At 41.2% G+C, this 15892-nt stretch overlaps 1 protein-coding gene across 11 annotated transcripts in view; it reads right to left on the bottom strand.

Moving 5' to 3' along the window:
• Positions 1-15892, bottom strand: part of Csgalnact1 (chondroitin sulfate N-acetylgalactosaminyltransferase 1) — a 342493-nt gene that overhangs the window by 187133 nt on the left and 139468 nt on the right. For all 11 annotated transcript variants that reach the window (NM_001436648.1, NM_001436645.1, NM_001436646.1 and 8 more), the window contains 1 exon segment: positions 430-578. The gene's annotated coding sequence lies outside the window, so the exon portion shown is untranslated.

Here is a 15892-nt window from a genome sequence, read left to right as displayed (position 1 = left end):
AGATTTGCTCTCTAAGTCATCTACAACAAAAAGATTCACTTATTCGTAAGAATGAGTGCTGCATAAGCCCTTCACTGGCTAAAAATGATCTTGGCTTCTCTTCTTATAATGGAAAAAAGGAGTCTAAAATGCTAAGGAAAAAAGAAATGGGAGGTTACCCCTGTAAATTTCCATCCTTTAAATACAGGTGAGATTTAATAAAATGCACGTGATTTGGTGTGTAACACACAACTCATCTGAACATATAATTCCCACCCCACCCCCCACAAAGCAGTAGGGTATACCCCTCTTCCTCTCTTAATAAGCAAAATGCAAAATATTTTTGAAATGAAACCGTCAATATCTAAACGCGCGAAAACCCGGTTGAAGACAGAGGAAGGCAGAACACCACACTTCCACGTGGAAAAGAACAAACCCAAACGAGCTAACCTCGGCAGAAAGAGAGGCGCACAGCTGCTCCGCTCACACATCTGCTTCTGGCGGTGACTGCGCTCGAGTCGCACTTGGCTTCCAAGTCAGGGTCCAGAGGGAAAGTACCGCCCCCTTCTGCTAGCACCGTGTTCAGCTCAGCGCCACCACTGGAGGAAAAAAAAAATCATGCAGTGAAGTGTTAACAGTAAAAGAGAAAATCCCCATCTGAGTTTTTCTGGAGAGGAAAGAATCCACCGGCTACAAGGGTTCCCTCTGGGAGTCGTACTGCCAATGCCCACCGCTGCCACTCACAGCACTAAGCCAGTCTGCTGCTGCAGCCCAGAAGGGAACGCTGTGCTGGCAGGACTGGCGCCTGCTACAGCCGCTGGAGAGGACAGACTGGGTGCTGTTGATTACTATCCGATTCCCCACCCCCACCCACGGGCAAGAACCTCTGCCCAGCCCACCGCTCGCTCGGTACTTCTTGCCCACGCTGAAGTCTGATGGAGTGCGTTACGGATGGACCCACACTGCCCCAGCCCTTGACAAAACAGATGCTGTCAGCTGAGATACAAGCCGAAAGTGAACACAGTCAGGCCAAAGACTCCCTGTAAGTAAGAAAGATTCTGGAAAGACACTAAGGCGCTCATGTGGAGCCTGTAATCTACTGTTTCCAGCGAACTAACTTGGGGCTCAGTTCCCCAAGAGTTTTTCTTATTTTTATCCTGTCTGTCCCATAATTCAAGTAATAGTCGCAATATATCCATGTGTGTGTATATACACTACCACTTCTATTTCACATGCAGAAATAATAAAAAGTCCAAGATGATTTATACAAGGCCACAGAAAAGATTGATAAGCCACTCAAGTCTACAGATTACTTGCTGCCCCCCCCCCCAAACCCCTACCCCCGACTCCATGGGGACAGCCTGGCAGCAAGTGAGTTTGAAGGTTGGTTTTTGTTTTGTTTTTTGCCTCACTGGCATGGACGAAGTCAGTAGCCATGTACAGTGTATCGCTACAGAAGTAGTCTTTCTTCTATCCTCACTCTCTCACCCTGGTTCGCTATGGTTTTAGCAGTGGCAGTTATCTTCCTGGGGGACAAGTCCCAAGACCTCCGGCTTAGACTCCTTCCGTAGAGCTGCCTGCTTCCTTCCACACGGCTCTCACAGCCCAGCCCCCCTTTGCCAGCCTAATTAATCTATGTCTAAACGGAGCTGCAGTTGGCAGAGAGGCAGCAGTGTCAACGTGGACCTGAATCTGAGCTGTTTTCCATCCCTGACAACAAATAATGTCACTTCCCAGCCTGCAGGCCAAGCGCTGAAATGGGTTTATAATTTGCCTTCCGATCAATCTCTCGCTCTCTCTCAACCCCTTAAGTTTTCTCTTCTGTCTTTCAGCATGCGGGGGGGGGGGGGGGGGTGGGAGACAGCCTCAGAGACTCAGTCACCAGCATGGTCTTTATTGATATCCTTAATGAATATTCTTGGCCTTCTAAAGTAAAAAGGTGGAAATCTGCATAATCCCAAACCACCATGCCGGTTTACATAATGAAAACAAATAGACTGTCAGCTCACAGCTCTGCAAGATCATTAATAAACTCAGTCATTCTCCTCTCACACCAGTGGCTGGAACAGAAACCTTCAGTCATTTCATATGCACCGAGCCATCCACATCCAGCCAGCCTCAAGACCCTGGTACTAGGCAAGTTGGAGTCAGAGGACAAATAGTTCAGCTTCTTCCTCCCTTCTTAGTAAAAGAACTCATTAAAACTCTGCTCCTGGGCTCTGGGAAGTGCATGGTCTCCTTAGTAATCCCAAGCCTCTCTGTTCCTCCGAAGAGGAATCCTCTCTAGGTAGTACAGAAAAAGTACAAGAATGCAGAGTCAAATGCCAGCGAGACCAAGAGCAATGACCAGGATGGAAACTAAAAAGCACAGTGAAAACTCACAGATTAACTCGATCTGCTCAAGAGAAGGGGATGTGTCCAGCCAGACACAGGCAACGTGCCCTCACCATGCCACTGAACTGCTTAGGAATCCATTCAACAGCCACAACACATGCATTAGTAGTTTCCATTTTTACAGAGGGGCAGAAGGAGGTTAAGAAATCTGCAAGGTTAATATATAGTAAAGCCAGGATTTTTTTTTTTTAACTTTCACCACCAAAAACGATGAAGAGAAAAAGCAAGTCTGCCTCTTTGCAATACTCGACACAGCTCATGTAGGCACTGTTGTGATTTTGAATGTGAAATGCCCTGCTATGGGCTGACACATCAAAAAACTTAGCCCCAGCTGTCAGCTCTCTTTGGGAAGGTTGTGGAATTTTAGGAAGTAGGGCCTCACTTCCTAAAGTAGAGGAAATGGGCCCCTTTGTGTGAGACTTGAGGATTTATGGCCCAGCCCCAAATCCTGTTTACTTTCCTTTCTTAGTGTGGATAAAATGTGACCAGACAGCTGCTAGCTCCTCCCACCAAGTTCCCCTTACCTATCACCATGATCCCCTGCTATGATAGACTATATATCTCGGGGACTATAAACCAAATCAACTCATCTCCCTTTAATTGCTTTGGCCAGGGTGTTTTATCCCTGTATCAAGAAATGAAACTAAGATACTAGTCTGTCATGTGGGTCTTTAGTAATGCGGATGGGGTCCACAGTAGCTGGAGAAGAGCAATAACCAGTTAGATATACCACCCACATCTAAAGACTGCCACTGAGGCCCTGGGAACACAGTCTTTCCTGGATCTACCTGATCTTTCCCCACCCCCACCTCTCCACCCACCAACCAACTAAATAAATAAATGGAAGTCTCAGTGGCAAAAACGAACGTTTAATACATCTTCCTGAATATTAAAGAATAAGAGAATGTGTCAAAAGTAAAGATAAAATCCAGTGTGCTGGTCACATTTTATCCACACTAAGAAAGCAGAGTAAACAGTTGAAAAGTGTCGACACAGAGCCTGAAAGTCCCAAGGAAATATCCCTTAGCCCTAACAGTTGGGTCTGGGTTTGAGTTCCCTTCCATATCATCTGTAGCCCACTTATTCTTGACAGTTGAGCACAGAGAGGGAGGATTAAGGAGGACTTGATGTGGCTTCACTTGTTTACGTGACAGTGAGGAGAAAGATGGTGTACCCCTGAGTGGCTTGGAGAAGTCCACAGGAAAAAAATGCACATGTGGGTTTTAGGAGTTTTCTATGTGGGGCTGTACAGAAGAGCTACCCACCATCTCGCTTATCCAAGGAATAGAATTTGCCAACCATGCGTTAGCGCATTCTCCTCAAATAAACTAGTGTCTTAGGTTTGTCGTTGTTGTTACTGTTGTCGTTTTGGTTTGTTTTTTTTTGTTTGTTTGTTTGTTTTGGTTTTTTTTTTTTTTTTTTTTTTTTTTTTGCTTTGAAGAGACACCATGACCAAAGTAACTCTTTTGAAAACATTTAATTGGGACCGGTTTACAGTTTTAGAGGTCCGGTCCATTACCATTATAGTAGGGAGCAGGGCAGCATCCAGGCACACAGGGTGCTGGAAGAGTCAAGAGTTCTACATCTTGACTGGAAGGCAGCAACAGGAGCCTGTTTTCTGCAGGCAGCCAGGAGGAGGGCCTTTTTCTACCCTGGGCAGAGAGAGCTTAAGCATAGAACCTCAAGGTCCACCCCCACAGTGATACCTTTCCCCCAACAAGGCCACATCTCCTAATAATGCCATTTCTATAGGCCAAGCATATTCAAGCCACCACAGCCAGCCTTTACTCCTGCTACAACAAGTCAACCTGAGAACCGTGAGTACATTGAGAGTAATGCTATCATGATAATAAGAAAGGAGCCAGGCTATCAGTACATCATTCCCAAATGGTTTCAAAAGCACGGCTTGGCCAAGACTGAAGCTATAAGCCTTCCTCACTTCCCTCAAATTAAATATTCATACCTTCCATTCCTCTAACCCATCATGTGTGTCAGACCCTGGTACAGTAAGGAAGAAGGATTTCAAGGCCTCTCCCCCTGAACATGGCAAATGCAACAGAGAAAGCTCACCCATGATCCACCCAAACATTCCATTGAGAGTCCTGCTGTACACATGTAGGTAAGAGCATATACTTTGAACCGTGAGTGACAACTTTTTAAATATGAGTCAATGGAGTGCTTTGCCTGATGGTATTGGGAGCCAGAGCTGGGGACAGGATCGGCACTGTGTGTCCAGCTTCTAAAATTACCATTTCTCAAAACTATGTGTCAGAAAAGAAAACACCCTTGGATGCTAAGCATTGCAAGAAGCACACTGCTATATTCGTAACTGCATGCCTTCCACATTGAATAATTTGACTGTAAATAGTGTGATTCGGGGCACAACTGATTTCCAAAGCCATGATCCCCACACCCAGAGGTTACCCTTTTGCTATTCTGTGAAATGAAAAAACAAGACAAACATTGTATCCCTAGTTCAGATAACACAGTTACACACTGAGAAAATATCCTCTTCATAATCCTTCCACTGGAGAAGGCCACATTCATTCCTGCATTGCAGTTTCTCACTTTGATCAACGGAAATAATCTTGGGTAACCCAATTACACTGTTTAATCACCTGCTGTTCCTTTAATACTCAGGGTGAAGGGCCAGATAAATGGCTCAGCAGTTAAGAGCATTTTGCTGCCCCTGAAGAGGACCTGTGTTCAGTTCCCAGGACCTAGCTGGTAAGTCAGAGCCATTCATGAATCCTGTCCAGGGATGTGATACCCTCTCCTGGCATCTGCAGGCATCAGGCATACACGTGTACACACATGCATACGCAAGCAAAATGCTCATTTACATGATATAAAATAAGTAAATTTTAAAATGAAATAATAAAATGTGAGCTATCTTCATGAGAAAACACTAATCTGTAGAAAATTCAAAGTAGTTCAGATCACATGATAATTAGAAGCACAAACTGGGGGCTCTTTTTTTTTTTAGATCAGTGCATAAAGAGATGCTAATTGCCAGCAGAGTCAGTTATAACTAGTTGGGTTGTTTTGTTTTGTTTTGTTTCATTATTTTTAGGAAAGTAAGTCTTTCTGTCTGCTGTCTTTCAAAGATGAAGACCAATATATGTTCTCCTAAAGAGAGCTGTTTCCAAGGAGGCAGTCGGTAACACTGTAGCTATATGCTCCTGTAACCACTCATTGAACTAGATACACTCTTCCTGTGAACCCCTTCTGGACTGGAGCTGCTCAATTTAATAGCATCCAAGATGTGAAGGAGGCATGAACAGTACCCTGGGGAAATCTGCAACATTTAATCTAATCCAGAACAAGAGATCTGTCCTGTCATGTGGATGACTGAGACTTTAGACAAGTCCTATGGGTTTCCAGTTCAAGTTCTGTGAAATGAAGGGTTGGGACCACATCACTGCGTCCCAGTGAGAGAACATGAGCCTAGACCCTTGATCCCCAGCCCAGCTGAAATTTCTTGTCTAAGATTAGCTAGGGGGGGTGGGGGGAAAGCTGAAAGAACAAGAGGGATGAGTGAAATTTCTATGACTATAAGTAGGCGGCTTGAAAAGAGTCTAAATCTTCAACACTTGAGGTTCTAGACTTTCTTACTATAAAGATTTATTCAGATCTTCTGATATAGAGGATCCTAATGCATTTGTCCACATTAACCAAATACAGCTCTCATGATTGGTTACCCCATTTCACAAAGACAAGTCATCCCATGGAAGACTCAACCATCAACAAGAACTTATCCAGCGTTCAATGACCCCGGCAACAGAGACAACCCAAAGGAAGCACAATACACAATGCACATAGATCACCAATACAGCAGGGGGCGTAATGGGGATACGATGTGGCACTACGGTTAAAGTCTATCAGGCCTAAGCTTTGGGGACTGCTCAGTTGACAAAGTACTTGCCACATAAGCATGAGGACCAGTGCAGATCCTCAGCACCACACAATCTAGGTACAAGGGTAGGTGCCTATAATCTCAGCACTGGAGAGAGAAAGACAGGAGATAAAAAGGTGTTGGAAAAGACACCCAACATTGATCCCTGCCTTCCACAGACACCTGAATATCCATACATACAAATCAGATATATAAAACTACAAAACAAACCCTAGAAGTTGAAGTACAGTTTCAACTTTGCCGCTGTGTCTTCATATTGGTACTAAGTCACTTGCAGACTACAAAGTGGACCAGATAAATCATCCTCAAATCCCTTCCAGGACAGAAAATACACTTGCTCCTCGTGGCTCCACATAGAATCTATCTGCTCCCAGAATCCTTGCCGTATCTCTCAGGTCCTCATAGGATGTCCTCTGCCTCTGCTCTGCCGTTGCACGGTCCCAGCTTTCTCAGCTGTGACCACTCAGGACAAGTGCCTAGAGCATGAGTGTGAAAAAGAATGGATAAAGTTTGGTTTCTCTGGCTTCTTTATGATTCCCTTTGGCTACATACTGCCAAAACTCTACTTCGGGCCCCGAAGCTTGATCTACTCTCTTCACAGGCCTGGTGACACCACTAGATGAAAAATTTCAACTATCATCAAGGCTGAACAGACAGTTTTATCCTTGGTGGCAATTTTTGTCATCTACCCAGATGTGGGCATGTCCATGATGATAATCAAGAAAAAATTAGTCATGCAGCAGACTGATGAGCTGCCACTATTTGAAACATGTACTAGGTCTGCTGTATCTGCTTCTCCGTGTATATCTTATATATTTGGTTGTGAGCCTAGACTTTAACGGCTGAGCCATCTCTCCAGCCCTCTTGGTGTATATCTTGTTATGCTCTGACTACAGGAGAATTGAGAATACGCGATCTACATTTTCAGAAATGGACAGTGACATTACAAAATATTCAATCATGAAAACATAAACACTGTGTAAATGTTTATATAATAGACCGTATTCAATTAATCTACTGGATTGAGCTGGTGAAAGGATTTACAGGGGGATGGCGCTTACACCAGAGATGCAGGAAAAAAATTATCTCAAGTTTCAAATAAATAAACAGTAATAGTGCTTATACATATGCATCATTTAACAAAACTGCACAGAAAATGCAAATGAATATTGCCACAGGGAATCTATAAGTTCCGTATACCGCTTACTATGTATAGAAGATACCAATGAAAATACACATAAGCATAGGGACCACGGATGTTTAATCAATAAATTTTTAAATCATTAAAATATGCTTTCAGTCCTTGCTAGGTCCAATGAAAAAGAGGCAAAGCAGGAACCCAAAAAGAAGTCTTCGAAAGCATCACTAATTGTGCTTAAATAATACTTTGGCCCCACAGAATGTACAAAGCTTTAGGTTGTTAAGATGGCTTAATAAGTAAAAGTCCTTGCTGCAAAACTTTGGGTTTGACCTTCAGATCCGTTTGCTAGAAGGGAAGAACCATCCCTCTGCGATTTGTCCTCTGACCTCCACTCATGCACTATAATGCGTGGCCTCCTGCTCTTTCTGATAACACATGAATGTAATAACATTCCTCAAAATGCACTACTAATTGTCTTAAGATTTGGGCCTGAATCATTCTAACTGCCCCCCAAAGAGTAAAACAATAGAATTTATAGCGAATGCCTTCGAAAAGGCATGGCACCATCGAAAAGATTATTTCAATAATTTCAACTAGCTAATCTAGGAAGTAGATCCCGAGCTCTGGGGTGCAGGTGAGGACTCGGGTGCAGAGAGTTCAACTCACAAGCTCAGGGTCAGATGCCATTTCACCTACTATGACATCACAGTTGGAGGCTGGACATTAAACTTCTGCCTTAAGTATAAAACAAAGAAAGCAAACATGGGATCCTGGAATGGCGCTGTTTCATGACTTGCTGGCTCATGCCTTTCATGGCTTTAAGGGTCTCTTTGCGTGTTAAACAGCCATGAGTTTATACTTCAAAGGTGGAAGTTAGTCATTTGTGTGGGTATAGAAGAGGCCGGTAGTGGAGCAATCATGAAAGACTGGGGTGCTACAGAAAGGAGTGGAGGCAACAGAATGGGCTGAAATTCTCAGGAATGCTTTGGGCCGCGTCCTATCCAGTGGCTGTAAATGTGGGCAAGCCATTTTCATCCTTGGATCTGTTTTATCTTTAGCAAAACTAAGGTTTTGGACCAATATTTCACGACTCCTTCAAGTCCTCCTCCAGAGAATCCTTCCTACATTTGTTACATAAGTCAACAAGAATTGGTTTGTCTAGGATAAGGATACACGGCTAAAACAAAGCTCTCTCCCTTCCCCAAAAGAACCATCCCATATGTCACAAGATTCCTTATGAATTTTCAAAAGATGTCTGTTCACAATGAATACCCAGAAGGAAGAGGTTACCCACCGAGGAACTGCCATGTTATCCTGGTACCCTATTAATATTTTTCATTTCAAAATCACTCAAGTGTTGATCCAAACCTTCTGATGGAGAAAAAGAGGAATGAGATCTCAACCCAACCTCACCCCCACTCTCCTACTCCCAACTCCTCTGCCAGCAGTCCACGCCATGCTCCCTACATCAGACAAGAGCACTAGTACTGGGGTGGTGGACCAGTTACTGTGTAGTTCCAGTCTTGTTGGGTCCCTAACATGGGTCTATTCTCTCTTTGCACTGAAAAATGCATCGTTTTCTCTTTTTTAGTGGATGAATTTTTCTGAGTCTCTTTGGAAAGGCTATGTGTGTGTTTGTGTGTGTGGGAGGGTAGGGGACAGACAGACAGACGGACAGAGGGGGGGACTACATAAAGAGATTGTTAAAACATCTCAGCATGTAGAAAGCCTTCCCTTTTACCATGAAAAAGGGGGAAAGAAGAAAAGGAAGGGTGGGGTGTGGAATTACAGCAGCTGACTGAGACTTACTGTCTCTGAGAACAACTTCTCTCATGAATTTTCATTTCACTATTTTGGGGATTTAGCCAAACTGAAAATTGTTCTTGGAAAAAGTACTCCTTCTGTGTGGTAACTACTTTCATAACACATGATTTGCTCCAACTCAAAATTTACAAGGAATATAATCTCTGTTCTCTCCTCTACCTACACAGATGCCTTACTCTGTTTAGGTTCACAGACACTGCTTCCTCTGAGCATGCGATTTATTTGTTTGCTTTCCTTGATGGACTTATTTAGCGATCATGATACTCTCATGAACTAAATACCACAATGTAGACGCCACCTTTCCTATATTAAAGCAGCGATTTACGATCAACGGCCAACCTTTATCACGTTGTAAACATAACTGTTTTATATGTGTTCAGCCTTCACCATGGGCACACTATTTTCTAATTTTTTGCTTGACTTCTCTTCGTATCTACTTAGCCCGTATATCTGTCATTTCCAATGGAGCAATAGCCCACCGTGTTGCTAAAAGACTATTTAATTAGCCATCTTTCGGCTAGTTGTTTCTAGGCTTTATTATAACCCAGTCGAGCATTTCTAAGTAAATAAATCTTATGTTTTTTTGTTGAGAGCTATTTCCTTAGGCTACAAACTGAAATATAGAATTAACAGCTTAAAAACCATAATCAGCTCTGCGGCTTATTACAAATCACCATGTGGCACACACACTCTCTATCTCTCTCAAAAAAAAAAAAAGATACTAGCAATTTGCAATGTCTTCAATAAAATATAAATCTCTTTCCTTCATTCACCACTTCCTTCTTTACCACTGAGATTTCTGGGTCTTATTGGCTGTAGGGTGAATCCAAAAGAGTGGTATCCTCCTGCGTATCTGATGAGTTTGGCCTCGGAGGGCACCTGTCCTTACCTGCATGCACGTGTGCACGTGCGTATGTGCACACACACGCACACACAATTTAAAATAAAATAATATATATTGCATATAATATTGCATTTGTGTTTCTTTTTCTATATGAGGCTTGACCCCGAAGGTATTCCAATACATACTTAATACATTTTTTATCATAAAAGATTAAAACTAGGAGTGACATTGTAAGTGATACATATGTCCCAAACTCTTCTTTTTTATTTGATATGTTTCTTTATTTACATTTCAAATGTTATTCCCTTTCCCAGTTTTCTGTCCATATGCTCCCTAACTCCTCCCCTCAATAAGGATGCCCCCCATCCACTGCTCCTTACCACCCCCTTGACAGTCCCCTGCACTGGGGGTCCAACCAGGGTAGGATCAACGGCTTCCCCTTCCACTAGTGCCCAACAAGGCTGTCCTCTGCTACATATGCAGTTGGAGCCCAGGGTCATCCAACTCTTAAACTCTTAGATAAGAAACTGAATCCAAGAAGTGAAAAGATTCATTGAAATGAACTCATCACTGAAATGTCACTTTATCGGCTGGTCTTGTCAGCCCTTCATATCCACTCTGCATATGATAGACTGCTCAGTGATAAAGACGTCTGGGTGCAAAACAGAGACGGAGGCTCAGTCAGGGCTTTAAAATCATTATTTTTACTTTAGAGTCTTAAAGTAAATGGAGGTCAATACGTTCCACCAATGTCTCAAGGTTTGCTCCAACTCTAAAATCATGAGGGCCATAATCTGTTCTATCCTCTACTTACACAGATGTCCTATTCTGTGCGCTGCATACCATTTTCATAAACACTGTTTTATCTCTAACATGTGATTTGTGTGTTCACGATAGCATTAGGAACCAAAGGTCACAAGGCAGATCCTACCTTACCCACATTAAGGCAGTGGTTTACACTTCGCTGAGAACCTTTACCATGGCGGAAAGATGATTTTACGTGTTTAGCATTAATTGTGGGTGCAAAGGGTGAATTGGTGGAGCAATGGAATTCTAAGCTGACCTTACACTGCTTTGTATATTGTGCATTGTGACCCAACTTGAGGTCATGACACTGAGTGCAGGAGTCGCAAAAAAATTGTCAACTGTAAAAGGTTTCTGAGTATAAACCAAAAATTATTTCTAAGTCAACCCCAAAGTGAATCTGAGGTGCCGGTGGCATGGCTCACCGGTGTCGCATCACATGATCTCACTGCAGTCTTGCTTCTGAGCTAAGGTCACGAATACGTCCCATAATGGATTCCTTCAAGCCAAACACACCCAGCAAATAGTGCCTGAATCACCTCAGCTAGATTTCAGACTATAGGATGCTCTGAGTTAAAAGTGTTTTTTTCTATGTATATCAAGCCTCTTTTGCTTATGTGGAAATATAATGGTTTAATTATGGAAAACTAAGATATTTAATATTTTTCTACTTTCATTTCTCAGAACATAAGCATCAAATTACTGTATCTCCAGATCAGGTGTCTGATTTTAAAAACTGCTATTGTGGTAGCTGAATTAAGGGTCATGAAAAAAATGTTAAAACAGTTTTGGCTTGAGACTGGAAACAACTACCACCAGTTTTCGCTTATGTTTACACAAAGCATTGTTCTTCACGCTGCCAGTTTTAAAAGTATCAGTGAACTGAGAAAGGTTTAAGACTTTCTATGTCCCACGTACCACATACCCATCTAAGATTTAATTTGTTATGTAAATGTAAACGGGCACTTCCTTCTCATTTGGGAAAATTATAGTCTAGCAAAAATTGCTTTAAACCACATTTTGTTATGATTAATCACCAATAATATTTGACTCATATACCCATGTTACACATCTATTTACCCAGAATCATGCAAATTTGTTAGGTGGAAAGGAGACCTAAGCATGAAGAGTTTAAGAAGCCCAATATATAGAACTATTTTTTACATAAAAGATGTCAACACTTTTAAATCAAATGAGTTTTGCCCTTTAAACCAGACTTCTTGCAACAACCAGCAGTTACCCTAACAACGCCCCATTGCTCGTGGTTTTGTTTGACCTCCTTTTTGAGGCTAACTTTCCAAGCTAATATGAGTCAATCCAATTTTTTTTTCATTTAATGGTGTAAGACAGGGTCTTATATAGCCCAGGCTTGCCTCAAACTCACTGTGTAGCCAAGGTTAGGATAGAATACTAATCCCTCTGCCACTATCCCCAAATATTGGGATTACAGGCAGGTACAACTACATCTAGCTTCCGTTGTAAATTTTAAAACAATAAAATTAGCACCATCACATTGAACCTCAGATGTGTGCCTTTCACATTACCAAAAAGAAATATAATCTAGACAATAAGTAATAGGGACAAACGAGAAATATATAAAGCAAAAAGGTTTTAAAGAACAAAGCTATCAACCATAGTGATAAATGTGCACAGGTTAATGGCCTTGTCAGAGACAGAACTCTCCGTGTCTAGCTTTATGCCATTTATGAGAGACCTACAGCCATGTGACTGGAAAAGAAGGAAAAAAGGAGAAGAAAATATATCTACAAAAACATCAAATTGGGTGATAACATTTATTTTGAATGGAGCAGAATTTGAGTCAGAGGAATGGGATGAAGAATAAATGCATGAGAAATGTCAACTTTACTAAGAGTAAAAATTCCATTTTAATAAGATAGTTTGCCTTAAATTGGCCAATGTGTTTTCCTTAGTGAAAGCTAAAAGTATTGATTTATTTATTTTTATTTTGAATTAGCATGCATAGTAAATTTTGTAAATTTTTACTGATTGGTTGGTTGGTTTAGGAAATTGATGCAAGGGATTAAAATCAGAGCCCTACATATGCTAAGTAAGTGCCCTACCACTGAGCTACAGCCCAGCCCAGAACAATATGGGGCTTTTTCTTTTTACAATATTTTCATTAATTCTTTATAAATTTTATACATTGCTTTGTAATGATATTCACCACCCTGGCCCAACTCCACCCAGATACACTCATTCCATACCAGCACAACTGAACGATTTATTTTAATGATAATTTAGCATTAAGGGTGTAGCCATACTGTCTGCTATGAAGACAACAGGGAAATCATTCATACCTTTTGGGTGTACATGACACAGAATAAAACATGACCGCTGGAAACTAAATGGATACAGTATTAAACAACTGCAAATGACTTACCAATGTACCCATACATTAAAGCACCTTCATCGGAGAAGCTTTGCAGTAGACCGTGAAGAATACAGAGACCCAAAGCTAGTCAAGGTGCAGAGACCACACCCCTCCCCTCAAGGCTCAGGGATCCTGGTGAGGAAAGGGATGGAGGAGGATAAGTGCCAGAGAGGCAGATAAGTACACGGTAACAGCACTGAAGCAAGGAGGTCGCTTACATGAACTCCGTGGTCATGACCACATATACAATATCAGTACAAGCCTAGGTTAGACGAAACCCCAGCAAGGGAAAAGGGAATTGAGTGCAAAGTCTCATCCCTAACCGAGGAGTTTTTGGAAGTTGTTAGCTGCTGGGAGAGGGAAGGTCAGTTTTCCCTAAGAGCTGTGCCCTAATAAGTTGAGCCCACTCCAGGAGAAGCCCACACATCCATGAATGTTTGAGCAGCACAAACTGGCCTTGGCGGGATGGAGACACAAAGTTAGGTGAGGAGGGGAAGGGGTTGGATCTTGAAGAGTTGTCAGGGGAGAGGATGAGCATAATTAAAAGATGTTGAATGAAATTCTCAAAGAACTAATAAAATATTCAAACAATAAAATATGCAATGAAATGGCAGTAAATGACATGATTTTAAGTTATAAAGGTTAATGCATGGGCAAATAAAACAGAATTTCATCTTAGTTATTCTCTTTCTCTAACTGTTGAGGGAGGTTTTATGTTTTGTGTGGTTCTTTTTTTTTAACGTAAATATTTCACACTATGCATTCGCAATACTGGGTTTTGCCTGAACTTTGTTCGCTAATATAGAATATAGTAGCATACATATATACATACATTATAATATACATATAATATATTATCAGGTTCTATAACTGTAATATCAGTTATTTTGATCTACTTTAAACTCAAGAAGTTTTTCTATAGTTTCTACAAACTGACAAAAGGGCATTTCAAAGTAATATTCTGTTTAAATGAAAGAATATTTATCGTTATTCATTATGCTACTTTTCTCTACTGAGGAAAGGGAATGATCATAAATTAAGGATAAGTTAAAGGTAATCTTAGAAGCCACAGCTTCTCCAGAGTGATCACAAGATTCAGAAATGGAGATGGATTAAATCTAACCCAAGGAACTGATGCGAGAGCCTCAGAAAAGCCCCTGGGCAAGCATTCTCAAACTTCCAGCATCTCCAGGCTCTCGGCCCATGGGATCTGTCATTTGTTTACTTTCTTTCTTCCAAGAATGGGTAATGGTAACTAACCTAAAAGACAGACTGTGTTTATGGAGGTATGTATATATGTATATATTTAAACATTATATATTTAATATATCATATATTAATATTAAAACCTAATTATATAGTAGCATTATTGTAAGATATTATTTATATGTTATATCATATACAGTATATGTTATACATTATACATTATGTATTACATATGATAAATTATATAATAAATAAATTATATATAATTATAATGTACTGTTTGTTTTATAATATATATAGTTCTACATGCTATAAAATATAATGTAGGCATGAAATTTTTGCAACCTACTTTTAATAAGGGTTCAACCCTTCCTCCAGATCACCACCCAGCAGAGGTCGTGGAAGAGAAAAGTCAATAGGATATATTAGGAAGTGGGCCTGTTCAGTAAATAGTCCTTTGGGGGTGATCTTGATCTTCTTTGGCAGCAGTTCAGTCCCATAGCAAACACCAAATACAATTCAGCAGCTGCAGACCCATCCTCTAAGCAGGCAGACACCAGGCATAAACATCAACCAGCCTGAGGCAGGTGACTGAAGCAGCAAGCTGGTGCGGGAGCCTCGTGAGCAGTTCTTGAGCGAGTTTCTCTCTGGCCTCACCACTGATGGAGATTAACACTTTGTAAGGAGAACCAAAACATGCATATCCTTAGTGAATAATAGCAAGGCGAAGCAAACCAAACCAATGTTCAGTGCTTGTCTCCCACTGTCTGTGGGCTCATATGTATACTTCATCGAGCACCTTTCAAGTGTTGGCTATATCACAGCATCCATTTACCTATGTCTGCTTTAGGAAAACAACATTTAACATAACTAACTTTCCAAAGAAACTAGAAGCTTCCATTTCAAAATAATGAATAATATATAATAATAATAATAAATATAGTATAATAATTTTTACCAAAGCTCCTCCATTACAGAAAATTATAATTTGCCAGAAATGCATAAAGCGGTAGATCATGTTAACTCAGGCCCAGTTGATACATTACAACACAAGTCCTACACCTAAGGCTCTGGGTATTGTCTAGAGATGATGGAGATGCTGTCCACTTCAACAACATGGTAACCTAAACAAGAACTGACCAATGACAACACCAGTTGATACGCCAACAAGGAAGGGGGAAATATCACTAGCCCTTCCCCTAGATGAAGACTACAGGCAATTAACAACTACAGAGAGGGGGTCAACTTTGTGTTCCTTGGGGATGAGCTCCTAAGTGATTATCCAAAGCCAAGTGGTCAGCTCTGAAATCATATATGTTAAATTAATTAATTGACTCTGCAGGCTGTATTAATGGTGTGTGTGTGTGTGTGTGTGTGTGTGTGTGTGTGTCT

This window comes from Rattus norvegicus, chromosome 16 (assembly GCF_021556685.1).
Source record: "Rattus norvegicus strain SHRSP/BbbUtx chromosome 16, alternate assembly SHRSP_T2T, whole genome shotgun sequence".
In the NCBI taxonomy this organism is placed as follows: Eukaryota; Metazoa; Chordata; class Mammalia; order Rodentia; family Muridae; genus Rattus; species Rattus norvegicus.
The sequence above is the reverse complement of the archived record's forward strand: the minus strand, read 5'-3'. Positions and strand labels throughout refer to the sequence as shown.